The following is a 10,000-nucleotide window of genomic DNA, read 5'->3' on the forward strand; positions in this document are numbered from 1 at the left end:
TACCATAGGTTACAGTCCAATATACCAATGAATTAGAATACTGTAGAAATACAGGGATCACGGCTGATACTTTGAAGTACAAAATACATAAGGTCTGTCTTAAACAATGATAAGTGCAATAAACAATAAGTACTAGAGTTTGTTAAACAACATAAACAATACCCTACAATAAGTACTAAATTAGTCAGTCAATATTGGAGCATATTGGGAGACCTCAGCCCAACTGAAATGCTGCAGATGGGCCTTAAGATCCCTGAGCATAAATGAATCCTTACAAACCTCAATGAACTGAAGCGACTGTGGCCAAAGTTCCTCCAGAACGATGTGAGAGACTGATAATCATACAGGAAATGATTACTTCCAAGGTACTGCTGTGGTGTTCTTGGTTTTTTACACATGGCTTCTTTATTTTGGCTTCATGTTTGCTAAATAAAGAATGACATGATGGAATTGGTTATCTACGACCTGCTTACGACCAGATAAGTTTTTTTTGTTTTTATTACATCATGATACATAAAATCACAGAATTCAAAGAGGGTTAGGGTTAGGGTTAGACTTAGCGTTAGGACTAGGGTAAGAGTTAGGGTTGTGGATAGGGTTAGAGTTAGGGTTATGGATAGGGTTAGAGTTAGGGTTAGGGTTAGGGTTAGAGTTAGCATTAGGGCTAGGGTAAGAGTTAGAGTTATGGATAGGGTTAGAGTTAGGGTTAGGGATAGGGTTAGAGTTAGGGATAGGGTTAGGGTTAGGGATAGGGTTAGAGTTAGGGATAGGGTTAGGGTTAGGGTTAGGGTTACAGTTAGCGTTATGGATAGGGTTAGAGTTAGGGTTAGGGATAGGGTTAGAGGGTATACTTGTGTGCTTTATCACATGATTGTAATACCTTTACAGACACATTTTTGTAGGATACACAATATCCTTTACTTAATGTATTGACAAAATCCCAGAAAATCTTGAAATATATTTTTTGTCAATATTGCACACCTGTTGTGTGTGTGTTTGTTGAACACAAACTCTTAGTACCAGAAAATTTCAGTGGTGAATATCAACTGCAGTTCACTAGATTTCAGGGAAACCTGATTGAAGAATTTTGCCTCTTCAAATCTTGTAATCTTCAAATCATCAGTGTTTCATGAACCTACTACTGACATTCATCCATTTAATTAACAAAGAATATATAGTACTGCCATGCATGTACTGGGGTGTTACATGTAACTTCTTACAGTTTAATAGTGCATGTTGTCTTTATTCCCCCTTTGATCTGTGTAATTAAAATGTAGATAAATGTAGTTCATGGTACCATCAGGTTGTCAGTTAAGGGTTCACTCTGCTCTTCTTCTGAAATGACCAACAGGACAGAATTGAGTAAAGATGCATGTCAGTGAAATGTTGCTTAATAATATGTAGAATGATAATGGATTTCTGAAGCTCTTATTCCAGTTGCTAATGAATAATAATGTTCAGATTTTTTTTAACTGAACCAAGCCTGGGGTGATTCCAAATATAACAAATAAATACAATAAATAATTCAGACTTTATCTTGAATAATACCAAATATTGAAAATATCTTTTCTTCTGTTTCTGCTAATCAGATGTGATCACTCTGTCTAAAATCCTCAAATCCATCTTAATGAAGAAATGTCAAAAGATTAAGGAAGGAATCTTGGACCATGGAAGCTTAACCCTTCTGAGTGAGATCTACATGGAGCTCTACATCACAGAGGGAGTGGAGAAGTTCATTCTGGACTGGGTGAAGGAACAGCGAATCAGGACGTTGTCTTCATGTTTCCACTTCCTTTCAGGGAGCTGAATTTGATAAAGGAGAAAAAGCTCAGTCTGGTGGAGCTTCTTTGTTGCTTTTTTCCACAAACAAAATCAATACCATTAATAGACTCTGAGGCTTACAAAGTCATTTTCATCTTTGAAAATGTGGTATCGTGATGATGGATTAAGTTTTTGTTGACTAAATTATCGCTATCTACCTAGCTGACAGTAGCTAGAGGATGAAATGGCTCCTGTACATTAACTAGCTAGCTATTTCAAAGCTCCTTATACATGTATATACTGTGCACGATGCAAGTACCATTATCTGGCACTATACAACTACCATTGTAAACAACCTCAAAGTCATTATTTTCAATCAAAATTATTGTAATGAGAAGCCATCATCTAATTCAGCAGTTTAACTAGTGTTAGCTAATTGTTTTGAGTAACGTTTACCATAACATTTGTCAGTGTCCTCAAGTCGTATAAAATATCCTGTCAGAATTTTGATTCATTGAGTCATTGATTATCTTTGCAGGTTATCATCATCAAACATTTATCTAGCACACTGCAGATTTGCTTTAAACAGTCAACAGATAAATACACTTAGGGTTGACCAACATGTTGGCTCGTATTCTCTATGTCCAGAAGTTAAATGGATGGGCTTCAATATAACGTTTTGGCATGTTTTTTTTTAATAGTTTTTTTTAAATTAAAAACAGTCCTTTACATCAAATCAGGATTTTCCCTGAAGGTTTGGTTGGAACAATCTGATTAAAAAAACAAAACAAACAAACAAACAAACCCAGCTGTATTGATTCATTATTTCAGTCTCAACTCAAAAAGGTCACCAGTTGTGCAGCGTAGTCTGAGATCTTACCGCCAGTTATAAATACCACTGTAATTGCAAACACACAGGGATCAAGACATGGTTTAAATACATGAATTTAACAAGACTAGAAACAAGGGACAGGTGTGGAAAATTAAAGGATGGTCGGAGAAGACGAAACTATGGAATGGAACTAGGGTACACAAGACGGAAAAACATGGAACATGGAAGCTGGGAGGGATTAATCATGACAACCACCGATAATAGCTTTAAATATTTAATGGTAGGTTTACTGACTCATTAATATCAAAGCTGATTAGGCATTAAATGATGCAAGAAATTGAAATAAGATGATATGACTCAGGTATATGGAACCAACTAAGTTAAACTATAAAATAACAAAATCAATTAAACTAACAAACAAGATGAAGCAATGTAGCCACTGAAACCACCAAGCAGAACAAGGGAATTACTGAATGGGAGCAGGGTACCTTAACCGAATTCTATGAGCAAGTTAGTATTATGATCACAGATGTCAATCTGGCATTAAAGTTGACCACCCGAATTAAGGTCTTTGGTCTTGATTGAAGAGTTGATGCAGGACACTGGATCCATGGGAAAAAAGGAGGTTAAATCCTCAAGGAGGATTTCAGTGAATTTCGATAACAAAAAAAATTGTCTTTGCGAGCATTTTACTGTACATAAAGAGAGTTCTGTTGTTCAGGGAAGGTTAAACTCCAGTAGCATTTTGGAAACAAAAGGGTTTTAACAGACATTAGTAACTTGCAAAGGTTAGAAATAGTTACACACCCTTTTCCAGCTAGTAAGTTTATGACTCCTGGCATCAGAAGAGGAGAGTTGAAGGTCATAAAATTTAGACTGTGTCCTTGCAAGAACCAGGAACTTCCTCTGTTTCAGTGTTCAGAAGTTGCTGTTTCGTAGTTTGTGTTACTGAAAACCTGCCTTTCCATGTGTGTGTGTCATCTCAATGTCCTGATGTATTAGAATTTCTTAAGGTAGACTGCGATGGCTCTCAGAGGACTGTCTCTCAGATGAAAGTTGGAAAATTCTGTCCTCAGCACTCAGCTCAAGCTCTTCAAGTTTGAGAGAACTGGACTTAAATAACAGTAAACTACTGGATTCAGCAGTTATGCTGCTCTCTGCTGGACTGATGCATCCAAACTGCAAACAGGAGACACTAAGGTGAGATTATCCTCCAAACTGAATGCAAGTCACATACTCACTTGATTGATCACTTGATGGATCATTTGAGAGAGACCCTTGGAGATCCTTAAGGTTTTGTGTGTGTGTGCGTGCGTGTGTGTGTGCGTGCGTTTTTTGCCTTCAATTTGGCCCTTCTATCAGACTGCACTCTTCTGGATGTCTGTGTTGTTATTCCTGGGATCTTTGGGGGCCACTCTTCCATCTTAGGGGTCATAGAACCAAGTTCCCCTTTCACCACTGGGATAACCGTGGTGCTAACCGTTCCCATTCTCTCATTTTTTTTCTTGTTGTATGTAGAGGACCAATGGGACCTTTGTTGTCTTTCACTACTCTTTGTGGTTATTCCCATTTGTCCAGTTCATATCCATATGTTCCTCTAAATGAGCCCTGACACGTGTGTCTCTCAGTACATGCTCCAAAGACACTTCAGAAATAAACTTGTGAAGTCCTTAATATGGGTGCTGTCTTATATCATCAAGAAAGCAAACTTAACCAACCGTTCAAAAAACAAACAAACAGAACCCCCCCCCCCCCACTTTCCATGTATGCCCAGTTACAGGAGAGTGGATTCTTCCTTCTTCAGTGTTGGCAGTCCCTCTGTTAATTGGTGTTTTGAGCCTGTGTTATTGTTTCTGTCCCTTACTGGGTTGTGCTTGTGTACTTGTTTATATGCTCATTCAGTTTGGTATGTAGTATTTGTGACTGGAGCTGCTATGTTGCGGACAGTCAGGTCATTGGTCTGTAGTTTGATGATACTTGCCCTTTGTTGGGGTTATTAATTTGTTCTGTTAGTCTGTTAGTTGACCATGCAGAGCTATATGTTTCTTTAGTCAGTAGACATGGATCATATCTGAGTAACTTTTAATTGTTTATGTGTGTGTGTGTGTGTGTGTGTGTGTGTGTGTGTGTGTGCACGCACATACAGGCTGTCTGACTGCAGTATTACAGAGGAAGGTTGTGATGCTCTGGCTTCAGCTTCACAGTAGTGTCAGATGGTATTACACAGTTAACGGCTGTTACGTTTACATTTCCAGCATTTAGCATTTAGGCTGTTAAATCTATCAGTGTACTTCAGACCCGTCTTATTCTTTTGGACCTTTGTCCTTAATCTGAGCAACACCTATGAGTCTGCTGATCGTTTGTTGGACGATGTGCAGAAAATTACATTACTTGTTGCCCACTTTGTGATGTTGATATGATTTTGAATGGATAAAATTGCTATTTTTTCCTACCAGAAACACCAGCAGGCAGTGGTGCCAAAGGTTCCCATCACTGCTCTGACTGACTGTGGCATGTTATTGTTAGATCAGTGTAACGTTGCCAACACTCTGGAAGTTAAGACTGGTTTTTGCAGGTGTGCTTCTGTTTTCTCAGTTGTAGTTGTATTCACAGTTGTAGCAGGTATGCTTCTGCTGACCGTAGACAGTTCCATGGAGGGTGTGATTCCCCTGCATCGTTTATGCTTAACTTTAGTCTATCTTATAAGGGGTCAGTTATGTTTATTTTTTGTAACCACATTGCTTCTCGAGGACAGCATAACCTTGCATGTGTGAGAATAAACTCATCACATTCTGAGACATAACAGCTGTGCGCATGTCTCTTCTTGATTGGTCTCCTTCGGGCCTCTCGCAGTACTCTGACCGACTGAACCAACACAGAGCAAATCCTGATCAATCCCCCAAATCCTGATCAATCCCCCAAATCCAGTTCATTTTCACTTTCTTTGCTTTGGATTATTTGCTTTCCTATCAGTTTCCCAATAAATAATGTGTGCTAATGATATTAATGCCATGAACAATATCATTAATACAGTAGCTGCAGCCATCTTGGAAACCCATAAAGAGTTGAGAATAGCTAGCAATCACATGGGGGATAGCTGTTACCCGCAGTAAACCCTGATCTGAAGATCAGCTTTGGTGGGGCATAGATGTTACCCGCAGTAAACCCTGATCTGAAGATCAGCTCTGGTGGGGGATAGATGTTACCTGCAGTAAACCCTGATCTGAAGATCAGCTCTGGTGGGGGATAGATATTACCTGCAGTAAAGCCTGATCTGAAGATCAGCTCTGGTGGGGGATAGATGTTACCCGCAGTGTCTCTATGTTCCAGGTTCGCTGCCAGGATTTCCTCCCTTTCTAAGATAATATGAGTAGTTAAGATACTATGAGTAGTTAATATGAGAAGTTAAGATAATTGTAACGAACTCCCAGACACAGGTAAGTAAGGATCCAATAGTATAAGTTTATTGACACTGATAGGAATGGGTCTGTGGCGGATGTGAGCAGCTCTCGTCAACGCAGGGGAAGTTCGAACGAGGAGTGTCGTGGTACCGTTCCCACTGCGCGTCCGTAGGTGTGAATAATCCAAGGCGCTAGGAACGAGGCATAATCTGAGGAGAAAGCAGAGGTCAAACGCTGGGCAATCAGGAGGAACAGAGAAATGCTCGGTATGCACATAGAGATACAATACTTCGCGAGTTGGAGATGGGAAATTGGGATGTTATAAGGGTGACTGGAATGTGAGACAGGTGTAGCTCATCAGTACTCAGGTGAGTCTGGGCGGGGTAAGGCTAGTGGGCAGGAACGATGCTGTCACAACAATATGAGAAGTTAAGATAGGAATAGTGAATAGGAGTAGTTAAGATAATATGAGTAGTTAATAGGAGTAGTTAAGATAATATGAACAGTTAAGTGTAAAGAATCCCTGAGAGAGGTAAGATTCAGTCACTGTGCAGACTAATACATTATCACCACACACCCACAGATTAACACACCCTCACCACATACCCACAGATTAACACACCCTCACCACACACCCACAGATTGATAAAAACTGCTGATTGTTATATTAGAAGGATTGTCATGAAGTGTGGATTAGAACTCCCTGAACTTTACCAGAGAGACTTGACCAGTGTCTGGTATTATGACCATGTATGTAAATCATTCTTTCTGTTTACTTTTTACTTCTACTTTATAACTTCTTTTCTACTCTCTTAATCTTTTTAAAACTTTGTTCAAAATTTGTCCTCTTCTCTGTTTTTGCTGACAGTTGCTCAAAAAGTGTCTTCTTAGACTATTATCCTATAAGAGAAAGTCATAACAGTGCCTGGTTTACTGTGACTGTAACACACTCTTGTGAGAGCCATTGTGTGTGTGTGTGTGTGTGTGTGTGTGTGTGTGTGAGTGTGTGTGTGTGTGTGTGTGTGTGTGTGAGTGTGTGTGTGTGTGTGTGTGTGTGTGTGAGAGTGTGTGTGTGTGTGTGTGTGTGTGTGTGTGTGTGTGTGTGTGTGTGTGTGTGTGAGTGTGTGTGTGTGTGTGTGTGTGTGTGTGTGTGAGTGTGTGTGTGTGTGTGTGTGTGAGAGTGTGTGTGTGTGTGTGTGTGTGTGTGTGTGTGTGATGGCTGAGAGTGGAGCTCAGTTTGTTTTCCAACTTTTAACTAATTGTGCTGATGCATCAGTTTCACTATGAACTGATCTGTTCATCTCTGTTCTTCCCAACACTGTAATACATCAAACACTTATCTCAGCAGGGATTACTGGGCAGAGAGGAATGACACACAGCATAGGAAAATATACGGACCCTCACCCTAATACCTGCATGTGCATGTACACACACGCACACGGTTTTTGCAGTGTCAGCAGAGGTAGATTTCAGAGCCATCCTGCTGTAGGGGCTGTCCTGTTCCCTCAGTAGACAACGATGATGATGATGATGATGATGGTGATAATAATGATGACATCAAACCTTGCGGCAATAATGTAAGAGCCACTGGAGACCTGCATCGAGCAGGTCTGTGTTCATGAATAATACGCACCGCGAGTGCTCTATACATGTCCTGTTCTTCAGGGAGAGCTGTGATTGGTCATAATGATCACCAAGGAAGGAAGTCTGACAACAAAGACAGCTGTGAATGTTTATTACAGCAGTCCATTGGATGTTTATTAAACATGTTCATTACAGCAGTCCATTGGATGTTTATTACTAAGTATTACTTATTAAATATGTCACTGTAGTGTAATATGGACAAAAAAATCTTTAAATACCAAAAAGGCCAAATGTGTGTTTCGCAATGTATCATGAGAACACCATGCTTATATTAATACCTGTGCTTCTGTGCGTAAGTGTGTATGAGAGAGAGATTTCATGATAACCACAAACACACAACAAACAAACATATCTTACAATTACAAAAATAGAAAAAAGAAAATTTTACTAAAAAAATCACCAAAACCAAAAAGCACTCTTTCGCAGAGCACAAAACATCACTGTAACCCCAAATCTTTTCAAAATTAGTCAAATCATTCATAGTAGAATAAACCTTAAAGTCTAGAACTATATGACTCTTCACTAATCCGTTAAACACATTTACAGTACTGCTGTCAGTCTGGCCCTCAATCAAGAGAGAAAGAGACATACACACACACACACACACACACACACACACACACACACACACACACACACACACACACACACACACACACAGATAGATAGAATGTGTTTCGGCATGGCACTATTAGCTGTACCTTATACAGTCTGTTTGTTGTAATAAGCTCTTCCCCTTTAAAGAGCAGCTCCACCTGGCCAGTCCTCAGGAACCCCGAGACTGTTCACATTTGACCTGCAGCTCAGCTTTCAGCACTCCTGAACCAAAGCACTGAGGACAGTAACTGTGTGGTTAAGCTTGGAGCTGCGTTAGAGCAAATCTGTGGACTGTGCGGACTCTTTGGTAGACCCAGTCCCAAGCAGCACAGCACTAGAGCATATACGAGGAACAGGTGCTGTGCCGTGTGTTAGCCTCTCCTCATCTCTTTGTTTTTAATCTTTGTCACTAATCTGTCTGGGGCCCACAGTGGCCATGTTTTAGCTGCTACTGACTCAGTTCCACTTTCATCTAAGTCACTTTAATCTGAGTCACTTCAAGGCATGTAAGAATCTACAGCAGCCAATGCCAAATCACAGAAGGGGCCAGTGGAGCATTCGAATAACACACAGAGCTTTCACTTTAAAAGCCTATGTACCTGTATGCCTAAGAACACGAAAGAGAGAGGCTCTCTCCCTCTCTCTCTCTCTCTCTCTCTCTCTCTCTCTCTCTCTCTCTCTCTCTCTCTCTCTCTCTCAATGCTTAAAGTCATTATGTCCTCCACTGATATCTACTCTGAGCACTCGGAAGCTCTTTGCGGGACTGTCAGAGCTGGTACCAACAGGAAAGGTCCCGTTTACATCCTTAAACACTTGGCTTGAACACAATATACTAACACTCTAACCTTGCAGCTTTTGGAAAGTTGGATTCTTCTGAATGTTATTTAGTGACCATGTCACCATGACTGTGAAGACTCACTCTGTGAACTCTTCCATAGGCATATGAGTCCCTGAGGGTCATTACATATGAGGGAATGGCGCCCCCCAGTGTTCGGTGCTTGCACTGCTCCTAGCCATAAATTTAGCTGTTGTTGTTATTATTGCCATTATATTCTGATTATTATATCGATTTGCTTTTGTTTCCTTACTATTTGCTGCTGTTGCTTCTTGAGATCCCTGCAATTTGTCTGGAACAAATGTTCTATGTCCCATGATAACAGAGTGCAGGTATCAGTAGTACCACTGTGTGAAACACACCGTGGTGCCGTTGGCCCCGGAGGACCCAGACTGGACCAGGTCTGGTGGCGACTGGTTCTGCAGCATATGGTACAGCTCAGTTAATTAGAGTTACTGAAGAGGACACTACACACAAACTTTTAGAAGTGTGTGTGTGAATGTGTGTGTGTGTGTGTGTGTGTGTGAGAGAGAGTGTGTGTGTGGGGGGCTATATGTTTGTGACTTGTTCTAATTTTTTTTTTCTTTTAACACACACACACACACACACACACACACACACACACACACACACACACAGCTTTGATTCCATCTCAAGTTTCTTAAGGGATCCAGTGAAGGCAGTGCATCCTCCAAGACGTAGCATTCATCCGTTAGTAATAACAGTCCCGACAGGTTTTAATTAATGGGAACACACACACACACACACACACACACACACACACACACACACACACACACACACACACACACACACACACACACACACACACACACACACATTCAGTCATTAAGCATTAAGCATTTATTCTCTTGTTTCTAGCTGTAGCCTTCAGGCTTTTCCATTGCCATGGACCTGATTTAAAAATGT

The 10,000-nt window shown here is 40.5% G+C and overlaps 1 protein-coding gene across 1 annotated transcript in view; it reads left to right on the forward strand.

The window, feature by feature from the left end:
• LOC118240629 (uncharacterized) overlaps positions 1-2,551 on the forward strand; it is a 9,161-nt gene extending 6,610 nt beyond the window's left edge. Inside the window, exon 8 of the mRNA XM_081704578.1 lies at positions 1,590-2,551. The gene's annotated coding sequence lies outside the window, so the exon portion shown is untranslated. The remainder of the gene's footprint in view (positions 1-1,589) is intronic.
• Positions 2,552-10,000: the final 7,449 nt, after the last annotated feature.

Source organism: Electrophorus electricus, chromosome 21 (genome assembly GCF_041902795.1).
Source record: "Electrophorus electricus isolate QZ-2024a chromosome 21, ASM4190279v1, whole genome shotgun sequence".
NCBI classification, from domain to species: domain Eukaryota; kingdom Metazoa; phylum Chordata; class Actinopteri; order Gymnotiformes; family Gymnotidae; genus Electrophorus; species Electrophorus electricus.